The sequence below is a fragment of the Punica granatum genome, chromosome 6 (genome assembly GCF_007655135.1).
Source record: "Punica granatum isolate Tunisia-2019 chromosome 6, ASM765513v2, whole genome shotgun sequence".
Lineage (NCBI taxonomy): Eukaryota > Viridiplantae > Streptophyta > Magnoliopsida > Myrtales > Lythraceae > Punica > Punica granatum.
Window position 1 is genome coordinate 12,869,186 of NC_045132.1, and position 11,377 is coordinate 12,880,562.

Consider the following 11,377-nt stretch of genomic DNA (forward strand, 5'->3'; position numbering starts at 1 on the left):
CGGTCTCAGACTCGAAGCAATCACGCCGCCAAGACAAGACATCATGCACATCTGGAGGACTCTCCGGCCGGTGGATCACGCTTTCATCCAGGGCATTATCGGAGATATGGTTATGTTCGCCGAGACCCCGGTGGATTGGATCTTCTTGAGGACCGCCGCCGAATTTTGGGATCCCGAGCACGCAGTATTCAACTTCCAGGGGACGGAGTTAGCCCCTACGATCGAGGAGTACACGGCACTCATCCAGAGGCCTACACCTACGACCCAGGCATCTTCGTGCCTAACCTGTTCACAACCGTCCAGAGTCAGCTCTCCACTCTTCTCCACATACCTGCTCGAGACATCCACGAGGAGCTTCATCAGAGGTGGGATCAAGGCATCAAGATCGCGTGGCTCTCCGATTGGATGCTCCACCGCACAATGACACCTACAACGGCTTCTTATCAGCGCGATGCCTGTCATGGATTCCTGCTCTTGGTCTTTGGCACTCTCCTGTTTCCGTACTCGCTGAACCTTATTGATGGGGCTATAGCCCAAGTCGTCCTCCAAGCGGTGGGAGGCCATAGTTATGTGGAGGCTTTATTAGTCGAGACCGTTCGATCTCTTGACTATGTTAGGGAGGTTCGGCGCGGCAGGATGAGGGGATCCCCGCACCTACTGCAGACTTGGCTTCTCGCGCACGTCCGCCCTTTTTGCTCATCACATCCGTTCTCCTACATCTCCGACGAGCGCTTGTTGATCGAGGGCTTTGCACCAGTCATCCCGCCTCCCGAGCATAGCTTCTCGGAATGGAGGCGTTTTTGGCGTGAGTTGACGCCCGCATGGTTCTTATGCGTCGCCCGATGGAACCCCGGCGGCCCCATGATCACGGGATGTCCCGGAATTGTGGGAGTTCCCCTTCTCAGCCGCCTGGGGAGCACACTCATATTCCCCAGCCGGGTAATCAGACAGCTCGGCGGCCTACAGGACATTCCCGCCGAGGCGGACAGTCTACCTTTCCGCATCCAGTGGGCCGACTCTACATCCTCGGCCCCCGCAAGATTCCTACAGATTCGAGAGATCCGTCGTCAACGGGACGCTAGCACCGTACAGCGTTTGTACTTCCCCGAGCATCCCACCGACGAAGAGCGAGCATTCTCTGCCACATCAGCATACGTGGCCTGGTTCTACCCGCAAGGATCGACACCACCACAACGGTCCCAGGCCACCCCGACTCCTCGAGCAACATCTACCCTCGCCCCCGAAGCCAAAAGCTCCATCCAAGCAGCCATGCATGCGGAGCTACAGGCCGTCAGGGAGGAACGAGATAGGCTCCGTTGCGAGCTTGTCGATTCCCACGCAGAGGTCGCAGACTATAGGGAGCTTCAGACGGAATTGACTCGAGCACGCACCCGAGTCGCACATCTAGATCGGGAGATGGCCCGTTTGAGCACGGAGTTGGACCGAGTGCACAAAAGGGCGCGCAACCTCGCCCACCCCTAGGATTAGTGGACGCGCCCATTTTTGCCCTCGCTCGGACCTACGCCACTTTCAAACGGCCACCGAGCGCAAAGGGATGTCGGCTTTACGTTTATGTTCCTTTCCTTTCTTCCGTATGTTCTATTTTGTAAAACTATGGAACTTGAAGCTAATCAATGTAATGACATTAGTATTTTGAAAACTTATACATCTCATACATCTTGTCATTTTACTTATTCCGTCCTTATCGTTTGAGATATCGATGTTTGCTCTTACACGTTTTTGGAATCTAGGTGATTACAACTGGCGTCACACCGTTACCCGACTCGTCAGCGTCTCAGGATGGCGGAAGGGGATCAAGTCGATATCTCCGAAGAAGTCAACCCACCAATTCCGACTCTTTCTCAACCACCTCCAACACATGCTCCGCCGCCTCCCACTCCTGCAGGCGTACTCCCGGCGTATTCAGGCGCCCTTCCAACACATCTCCCGCCCCCGGCATCTTCGGGGGCGCCTCTGCCACCGGCCTCACTAACTTCCGCCGCCACCGACGACCAAGCCCGCATTGCGGCACTCGAGGGCACGGTCAACCAAATGGCCACCAACATGGCAGAGCTGCTCGCCCTACTTAGAGGACCTAACCAAGCCTCTTCGAGCTCCACACCTCCGCCGGGACCGGGGCCAATGGTCGACCCAACCCCGTGGGCTCCACCAACCCAAGCCCCAGAGAACGTTGAGGCTCCCGCACCGCCAACGCTGCACACATCCACGGTCCACCCCTTCACCACTCAACTACCGCCGCCGCCGGCCCCCACGGCCGTCCCTCTTCCACCGGCGACCTTCCTATCCTCGGAGCACATCTTGTCCGCACCTCCGCCCGTTTCCATACCGGCCCCAGCCATGGCCTACACAATACCTCCGCCGATGGTTTTCCCGGCGTCCAATGCACTTGCCCCGACTCACCTTCAAGCCACGGAGCTTCCTCCCTATCCGTCTCTATAGCCTCACGCCGGCCTCTCCTACCAGGCACCGCCCCCTATAAACACCACCTTCCACGAACCAGGCACGCCGATTCATGCGGCCCAGTTCGCCTCGCCAACGCATTTCTTCCCTGAGGCTGACACCGAACAGGAGCGAAAGCTCAAGAGGATGGAAGAAACGATACGGGCCCTACAAGCGGGTGATGCTCGTCTCGACGCACGTTACGGCGACTGCAGCCTATTCCCGGGTATGCGGCTACCCCCGAAGTTCAAGATCCCGAAATTCAAGACTTATGAGGGCACGACGGATCCACGCCACCACCTCCGCCACTACCGGGGGAAGATGCTGCAATATTGGGAATACGAGGAGTTTGTCATCCACTCTTTCCAAGATAGCCTGTCGGGATCGGCCCTCGATTGGTTCATGTCGCTGAAGGCCGAAGACATCCCGACGTGGGAGGATCTCTCCCGGAAGTTCACCGACCAATACCGATATTGCGCGGAGACGCCTCCCACCCTTCTGGAGCTGAGCACAAAAGAAATGGCACAGGGCCAAAGGTTCGAGGAATACGCCACCAAATGGCGTGCCCAAGCGGCGAAACACATCCCTCCGATTAGTGAAGTTCAGCAAATCCAGTTGTTCCATTCTACCATGTTGGCGCACACTTCATCATTCTCCGACCTCATTGAGGCCGGGAAAAAGCTCGATTTGGGAATTAAGCTTGGCAGGATGGAAGGCCCTGTCAGTAAAGGAGAGGAGTCATCGAAGAAGGTCCCCGCGACATCGTCATCTTCCAGCGGGAGAAAGGGGAAGGAAGTTTCAGTGAACGTCGTCAACACGACACAACAGGCCTCCCAGCAGTATTCGATAAACTTCACGGCGGTGCCTCCCGTAGCTCCCTCCTACGCCCCGCATGCACCTCAATATCGACCTCAACCCCCTACCCAACCAATCTACTATTCCGCACTACCGCCTCCACCCCCACCTACGGTGCCATCGCCCGTCGTCCACCATTATGCCCCTGCTCCATCCCAAGCCCCTCAATACAAACCTCCGGCTCCTAGGACTTCTCAGCCGACACAACGGGCCTCGCCCCCGCAAGGTCAACAGGGCGGTGCAGTGCAACCACGACCTCGCAGACAGTACTCGGCCCTGCCGGTCCCACTTTCCCACATCTACCGGCAAATTTGTGACAAGGTTGGGACAACAGCGCCCAACCCAAGCTTTGATCCAACCATCCAAGATCAGAGCAAGCGATGCGAGTACCACCAAGGGGCACCAGGACACACCATAGACAACTGCTGGAAGTTAAGGGAGAAGATCCAAGAGATGATGGATGCGAAGGAGCTCGTGTTCAACGCTGTGAGGTCTCCGAACGTGCAGGCTAACCCCCTCCCCGACCACGGACCAGCTCAGGGGCCCTCCATCAACATGATCACTGTGTGCACATCAAGCGAAGGCGAAGGCGAGCAAGGTTGGTCTTCCCCTTTTGTGATTGAATACGTACCAGCAGGAGCCGCGATCGGGTTCGCCGAGATTGACGCACCTCATGCCCCGCTCGTCATAGACGTTCCCGCCCGGGAGCCATACTCGAACGACAGGGTCCCCTGGACCTATGAGGGAGGTGTCGGGAACCTGGAGCAACAATTCGGTGTCATGGGCATAGCCCGCTCAGGACGGCTATACGAGAACCCGGCGACCACCGATAAAGGGAAGGCACCCGCTATCGACGTGGAGACGAGGCCTCGGTCCCACATCTCATTGCTCGCCCTTCTACTCAATTCGGAACCCCACAGGGAGGCCCTCATGCGGGTCCTGATGGCTGCGCAAGTCCCCAAAGGGACGCCCTCGGATCGGATAGAGGAAACCATCAACTCTATCTTCTTCAATACCATCTCGTTTTCAGACGATGAGCTCCTTTTTGATGGATGCGCGCACTCCTGGGCACCGCACATTGTCTGCAAGTGCAACAACCATATCGTTGGCCGAGTCATGATTGACAACGGTTCTGCGCTCAACGTATGCCCGGTGACCACTTTAAAGCAGATGAATGTGGATCTCAACCGCATCCGCCCTAGCAAAACAGCGGTCCGAGCCTTTGATGGTTTGAGGAGAGAGGTGAACGGAGAAATCGACCTCCTCATAGATATCGGCCCATGCTCCTTCAGCGTCCCATTCCAAGTGTTGGATATCCCAAACGCCTTCAGCTTACTACTTGTAAGGCCTTGGATCCACTCGGCCGGCGCCATTCCGTCCTCGCTACATCAAATGGTGAAATTCATCGTCAAGGAAAGGATCATCACGGTCAAAGGGGAGGAGGATTACGCCATCTACAAGGAGACGGCGGTTCCCTACATCAGCGTCGGAGACGACAAAAACTTGCCCTTCCACTCCTTCGAGACCATCTCCGTTATTCGGGATTACGGAGAGGTCGGGCCGTCCCGCGCCGATCGCATGATAGGGAAGGTCCTTTTGCGCCACAATTACATTCCCGGCACCGGCCTTAGGCCGCGCGGGCAAGGAATCAACCGCCCCATTGAAGTTGAAGTATACAAGCATAGGAGGGGACTCGGCTTTTGCCCCTCCTGCCATGAAATTATTGAGGCCCGACGGGGCAACCATCTTCACCGCCTCGCCACGCACTTTGGCAGGCTCAACAGGGGCATTCCAGTCCCCCCACTATCACATTTCTTCCCCGGGCCTCCACTCATCTTCGGGAGCACCTCTGACCGCCCTTCCTCGGACTTCGATGACACGACCGACGCTTTTCCAACCGTGTATGCCGTCACCGAGGAGATTCCTTCAGGGGTTCACATCCGCCCGGCGCAGGAAAACGAGGAGCTTAACAACTGGACCTCAGTCCTGCGCTATTCGGCTGTGATCGCCGATATGTAAGATTTATCTATGTATGAGATGTGTCCCGGGTGTCGGCGTAGCCGTAGGCCACACGACGGAAGAGGGAACTCTGTTATGGCTTCATGATCCGTACTATCAATGAATTCCCTATATGCATTTTTTGAATCCTTGTCTATTTTATTCTCTCTTCCCTACTCTCTTGTTCATACCATTATAAATTTTCTAAGACGATTCTTTCAATTCTCCAGGCTCCACTCGAATCCAAATCTTCGACGCGTCGATTCGAACCCATCCAAAGATTGTCTCGGAGAGCCCGGACCCATATACTTCGGGGAAGGGCTCGATGAAGACAGTCTAGTGCCTGAGATAGAAGAGAGTTTGCGCCGCCTCGAGGATCGCTAGCTCACCTCGCTTGAGCCAACAAAAGAGAACAACGTGGGCACTGAAGAGGAACCCCGCGTCCTAAAAATCGGTACGAGCCTCGACCCAACACAACGGGTCCGAATGATCGATTTCCTGACCAGGTATCAAGAAGTCTTCGCCTGGTCCTACGCCGTCATGTCGGGGCTAGACCCGTCGATAGTAAAGCACTTCCTCCCGCTAGACACTAAAAAGTTCCCACCCAAGCGGCAACAATTGCGACGGCAACGGGCAAGCCTCCTTCTACGCATCAAGGAGGAGGTTGTCAAGCAGATCAACGCGGGCTTTCTCGAGGTCTGTAACTATTCCGAGTGGGTGGCAAACATTGTGCCGGTGGAAAAGAAAGATGGAAGGGTTCGAGTCTGCGTCGACTATCGAGACCTCAATAAGGCCAGCCCCAAGGACAATTTTCTCTTGCCCCACATCGACATACTAGTCGATAACATGGCGCGCCACGCCCAGTTTTCTTTCATGGACGGCTTCTCCGGATACAGCCAAATTCGGATGGCCGAGGAAGACAAGATCAAGACGACGTTCACTACCATGTGGGGAACCTTTTGTTACCGCGTCATGCCTTTCGGCCTCAAGAACGCCGGGGCAACTTATCAGAGGGCTATGGTCACGTTATTCCACGACATGATGCACAAGGAAGTCGAGGTCTATGTCGACGACATGATTGCGTAGGAAGTCGAGGCGTCTCTTCGACCGCCTGAAAGAGTACAAACTTCGGCTTAATCCGACGAAATGCACGTTCGGCGCTCGGTCGGGAAAACTACTAGGATTCGTGGTCAGCGAGCGCGGCATTGAAGTAGATCCCGATAAAGTCAAGGCGATCAAGGAGCTTCCTCCGCCATCTTCGGTCCGCGAAGTACGAGGCTTCTTGGGACGATTGAATTACATCGCACGATTCATTGCGAACCTGACAGACAAATGCCAACCACTTTTTCGCTTGCTCCGCAAGAACGCGGTGATTGAATGGGACGAAGAATGTCAGAAGGCTTTCGACACCATCAAGGCGTATCTGGTCCAACCGCCGGTATTGGTCCCGCCTACACCGGGCCGTCCCCTCGTACTTTACCTAACTGTACGCCGCCAATCATTAGGATGCATGCTGGGGCAGGAGGAGGAGTCCACACACACAGAACGCGCGATCTACTATCTGAGCAAAAAGTTCACCGATGGGGAGTCCAATTATCCGGAAATCGAGAAGATGTGTTGTGCGTTGGTGTGGGTCATGCAAAGGCTCCGACAATACACGCTCTATCACACGGTCCGCTTACTATCAAAGGCAGACCCCCTGAAGTATTTACTCGACAGTCCCTCCTCCACGCGGAACCTCGCCAAATGGCGTTGTCAATTGACAGAGTACGATATCGAGTACGTGTCCCGCACTTCGGTCAAGGGGCAGGCGATCGCGGATCATTTGGCAGAATTCCCAATTGAAGACCACACACCGATTAATCCCGACTTCCTGGATGAGGGGATTCTCCGAGTAGACGACGAGGGAGAAAAACCGGGATGGAAGATGTATTTCGACGGTGCCGTCAATTCCACGGGATCAGGTATCGGCGCAGTACTGATATCCCCGGACGGACACTATTACCTGGTAGCGGCAAAGATCGACTTCCCGTGCACCAATAATGTGGCCGAGTACGAGGCATGTATTCTCGGCCTACAAGCGGCGATTGATTTCAAGGTAAAAGAGCTCGAAGTGTTCGGCGACTCTATGCTCACTATCTTCCAGATATTGGGGCAATGGAAGACAAAAGACGCAAAGCTAGTGCTATATCACGAGTACCTCGAGAAGTTAACTGAGAACTTCGAGAACATCTCGTTCACCTATACCCCGCGCATGACAAATCAATTCGCGGACGCGCTTGCAGCGCTCGCCTCCATGGTGAGCATCACAAAGGAAAACCTTATCGAACCCCTTGAGATTGAGATAGCTGAAGGACCAGCACACTGCAACTGAATTGAAGCATCCGAGGCAAATCCGTGGTACGAAAACATCAAGAACCTTCTACGAACCGGCCAATACCCCCCATTCGCCGATCGCCGCGATCGGAAGACTCTTAGACGCCTCGCGATACATTACTTTTTGAGCGGCGAGATACTCTACCGCCGCTCCTTCAACTCCAAAAAGATCATCGAAAAAATGACGGTGAACTACAAGGATTGGCACGAGATGCTCCCCTATGCGCTCTTGGCGTACCGTACATCCGTACGGACCTCAACCGGGGAAATCCCGTACTCGCTAGTCTATGGCATGGAGGCCGTCCTCCCAATCGAAGTGGAGATCCCTTCCATGAGGATTCTTGCCGAGACCGAACTTGAAGAAGCAGAATGGGCAAAGCAGCGGTACGAACAGTTGAATTTCATTGATGAGAAGAGGCTAAAAGCGCTATGCCACAGACAGTGCTATCAACAAAGAATGGCTCGAGCCTTCAACGCAAGAGTCCGCCACTGCGATTTCAACCCCGGCGACCTCGTTTTGAGGAAAGTCCTACACGTCACGTCGGACTCTCGAGGGAAGTTCTCGTACAAATACGACGGCCCCTTCGTCGTCAAAGAGGTTTTCTCCGGAGGAGCGGTCATCTTGAGCGACATGGACGGCACTGAAAACGCCCTTCCCGTCAATGCTGACGCCATTAAGAAGTATTATCCGTGAGCACTTGTATATTTTTTATTCTCCCGGCTCCGTGCCCCTTTCATTGTAAGACATTTCTATTTCCGTGGACGAGCTTCAATTCCCACAATCTGTCCAAAACTAAGCTTTCTTGAGAGAAAAAATAAATTTTCCCGCTAGGTCGAAAACCACTTCGAGGCGGCCTAGGCAAAAGCTAGGGAATGAGTGGCGCGACTTAAAATCCTGCAAAGGGGGGTCGCGGCAAAAGGAGAGCACAAGTCACTTCCTCGCTAGGTCGAAAACCTCTTCGAGGCGGCCTAGGCAAAAGTTAGAGGACCCGAGGGGTGCGATCCCACCCAAACGTGGGGGATCGTAGCAAAAGGTGAGCATTTATGAGAGAAAAATCAAATAAAATACCCCGCTAGACTGTTGCGCATCCCGCGGCCTAGGCAAAAGTTAGGGGATAATGTCGGCTCGACCACGAAAGAAAAGCGACACTTTCCCTGTGAAGCTACACCGAGTAGTGGTTTGGCACTCTCCGACGCAAGCAAACTCTCTTCGACTCTCCAGGCTCGAGACCCGCTTCGAAATGGGGGTCGAATCCACGTATCCTTGACTTGGAGGATCCCATAAGATCCCTCCTTTTACCTTTACGCACATATTCTACGGGCTACCTGCTCTAGAAAAGCCATTCCCCGATAGGGACACGACCACCCTGCAATGGTCACCGATACCGAATCCCTGACACATCTTTACATAGATTCTTCTTACATGTACCCCGTCTCGCCGATTAAGTGCAACTGACATCCTTTGTAGGTTTCCCTGTCTCCGTGCACAGGTGTGATCGTGAACCCCAAGGGGCATCTCCTTCTTGACGAACACGCGATTAACTTGCGCGACAGATCGGGGCTTCGAGCCGAATGAAGGGCATAATAGAGAATCCTCTTGGCCCTAGCTCAAGGAAACAACAAATAACAAGCTCGACTTGGGATGGGACAATCTGCCTCTGCCGACGTCCTCGACATACCGCCTAGCATCCATCCCCGCCTTACCTTCCCTTATACTCTGTGCACTTTACTACCTTCTGAACTTCGCATCTGGTTTACTGCTTTCTGGACTTCGCGTCAACGAACTTCGCGTCCGGTATACTGCTTTCTGGACTTCGCGTCCACGGACTTCGCGACCGGTTTACTGTTTTCTGGACTTCGCGTCTGGTTTACTGCTTTCTAAGCTTCGCGTCCACGGACTCCGCGTTCGGTTTACTGCTTTCAGGACTTCGCGTCCCCGGACTTCGCGTCCGGTTTACTGCTTTCTGGACTTCGCGTCCGGTTTACTGCTTTCTGGACTTCGCGTCCGGTTTACTTCTTTCTGGACTTCGCGTCCCCGGACTTCGCATCCGGTTTACTGCTTTCTGGGCTTCGCGTCCACGGACTCCGCGTTCGGTTTACTGCTTTCAGGACTTCGCGTCCTCGGACTTCGCGTCCCCGGACTTCGCGTCCGGTTTACTGCTTTCTGGACTTCGTGTCAACGGACTTCGCGTCCGGTTTACTGCTTTCTGGACTTCGCGTCCGATTTACTGCTTTCTGGACTTCGCGTCCACAGACTTCGCGACCGGTTTACTGCTTTCTGGACTTCGCGTCCACGGACTTCGCGTCCGGTTTACTGTTTTCTGGACTTCGTGTCCCCGGACTTCGCGTCCAGTTTACTGCTTTTTGGGCTTCGCGTCCACGGACTTCGCGTTCGGTTTGCTGCTTTCAGGACTTCGCGTCCCCGGACTTCGCGTCCGGTTTACTGCTTTCTGGACTTCGCGTCCGATTTACTGCTTTCTGGACCTCGCGTCCACGGACTTCGCGTCCGGTTTACTGTTTTCTGGACTTTGCGTCTGGTTTACTGCTTTCTGGACTTCGCGTCCACGGACTTCGCGTCTGGTTTACCGCTCTCCGGACTTCGCGTCCACGGACTTTGCGTCCACTTTACCGCTTTCCGGATTTCGCGTCCACATTTACTGCTTTCCGGACTTCGCGTCCACTTTACATGCTTTCCGCGGGCTTTGGCCCATCACTTACCACTTCGCATCCTTCAAAACCCAATCATGCTACTATCTCATGACAGGGGGGGCGAGCTACCACAGAGAACGACGATAGAAGCGGTCGCCGGGACCGAAAGGGTGCCTCTCATGACCTTTGGCTACATCCTCTAACCGAGCATGCAACCAAAGAGGGGCAAGCTGTCAGCACTCCATTTTGGCCCACCGGCTCCCCACACGAGGATTCCCGACCGAAGCTCGGGACACTATTCATCTCCCGGCAATCAGAGACAAATAGGCGGGCACGGGGTCATGAGCAATTGGAGAAGGGCACGGTCCACTGAGAAAGGGGGAAGAGAGCAGTCAGAAGAACGAATGAACAAGGAATCCCGGAAACGACGGAGTTGGCACTGTGGCACTATTCATCACCGAGTCACCGAAGCACCGAAAGGTGCCCAATATGGGACTCCAAAAATCCCTCTTAGTGCCAAAGTGACCAATGGCACGTCCGGACGCATTTCCGGGGCAAGCCACATGAGCCGGGACACCCCGATCTTTCACGGACGCCTTTTCTAACAGAGCTCCCGGGGCCCACTCCACTGACAAGCAGACGGCCCCCCAAAACGGGCCTACAGGCACCCAGGGACCACCAAGGTCGGGGAACAAGCTTCAGATGACCTTCCGGAACTCGACTCGGTTTCCCGAGGGACGTTTCAGTGGTCATGAACGTATCCCGGAGAGCTTTCGGGGCACGTCCACGGAAAACAGAGATCACAACGAGTCCCGAGCACCTCAAGACATTCAGGGAACACTGAGAAAACCCCGGTCAAAGTCCCTAGGTCTTCCCGGGCCAACGGTTCTCGACCGAGGGCGACGAGCCAACGATCCCCCACGGGGCAAAAGGATCGCCAAAATGAATGTTAGGATGCACAAAGAGCAATCGGGGACCGGGGGACACTAAACTCCGCTCCGAACGTCCAAACAGGGCAAAACCGACTCTCGAGACGCCG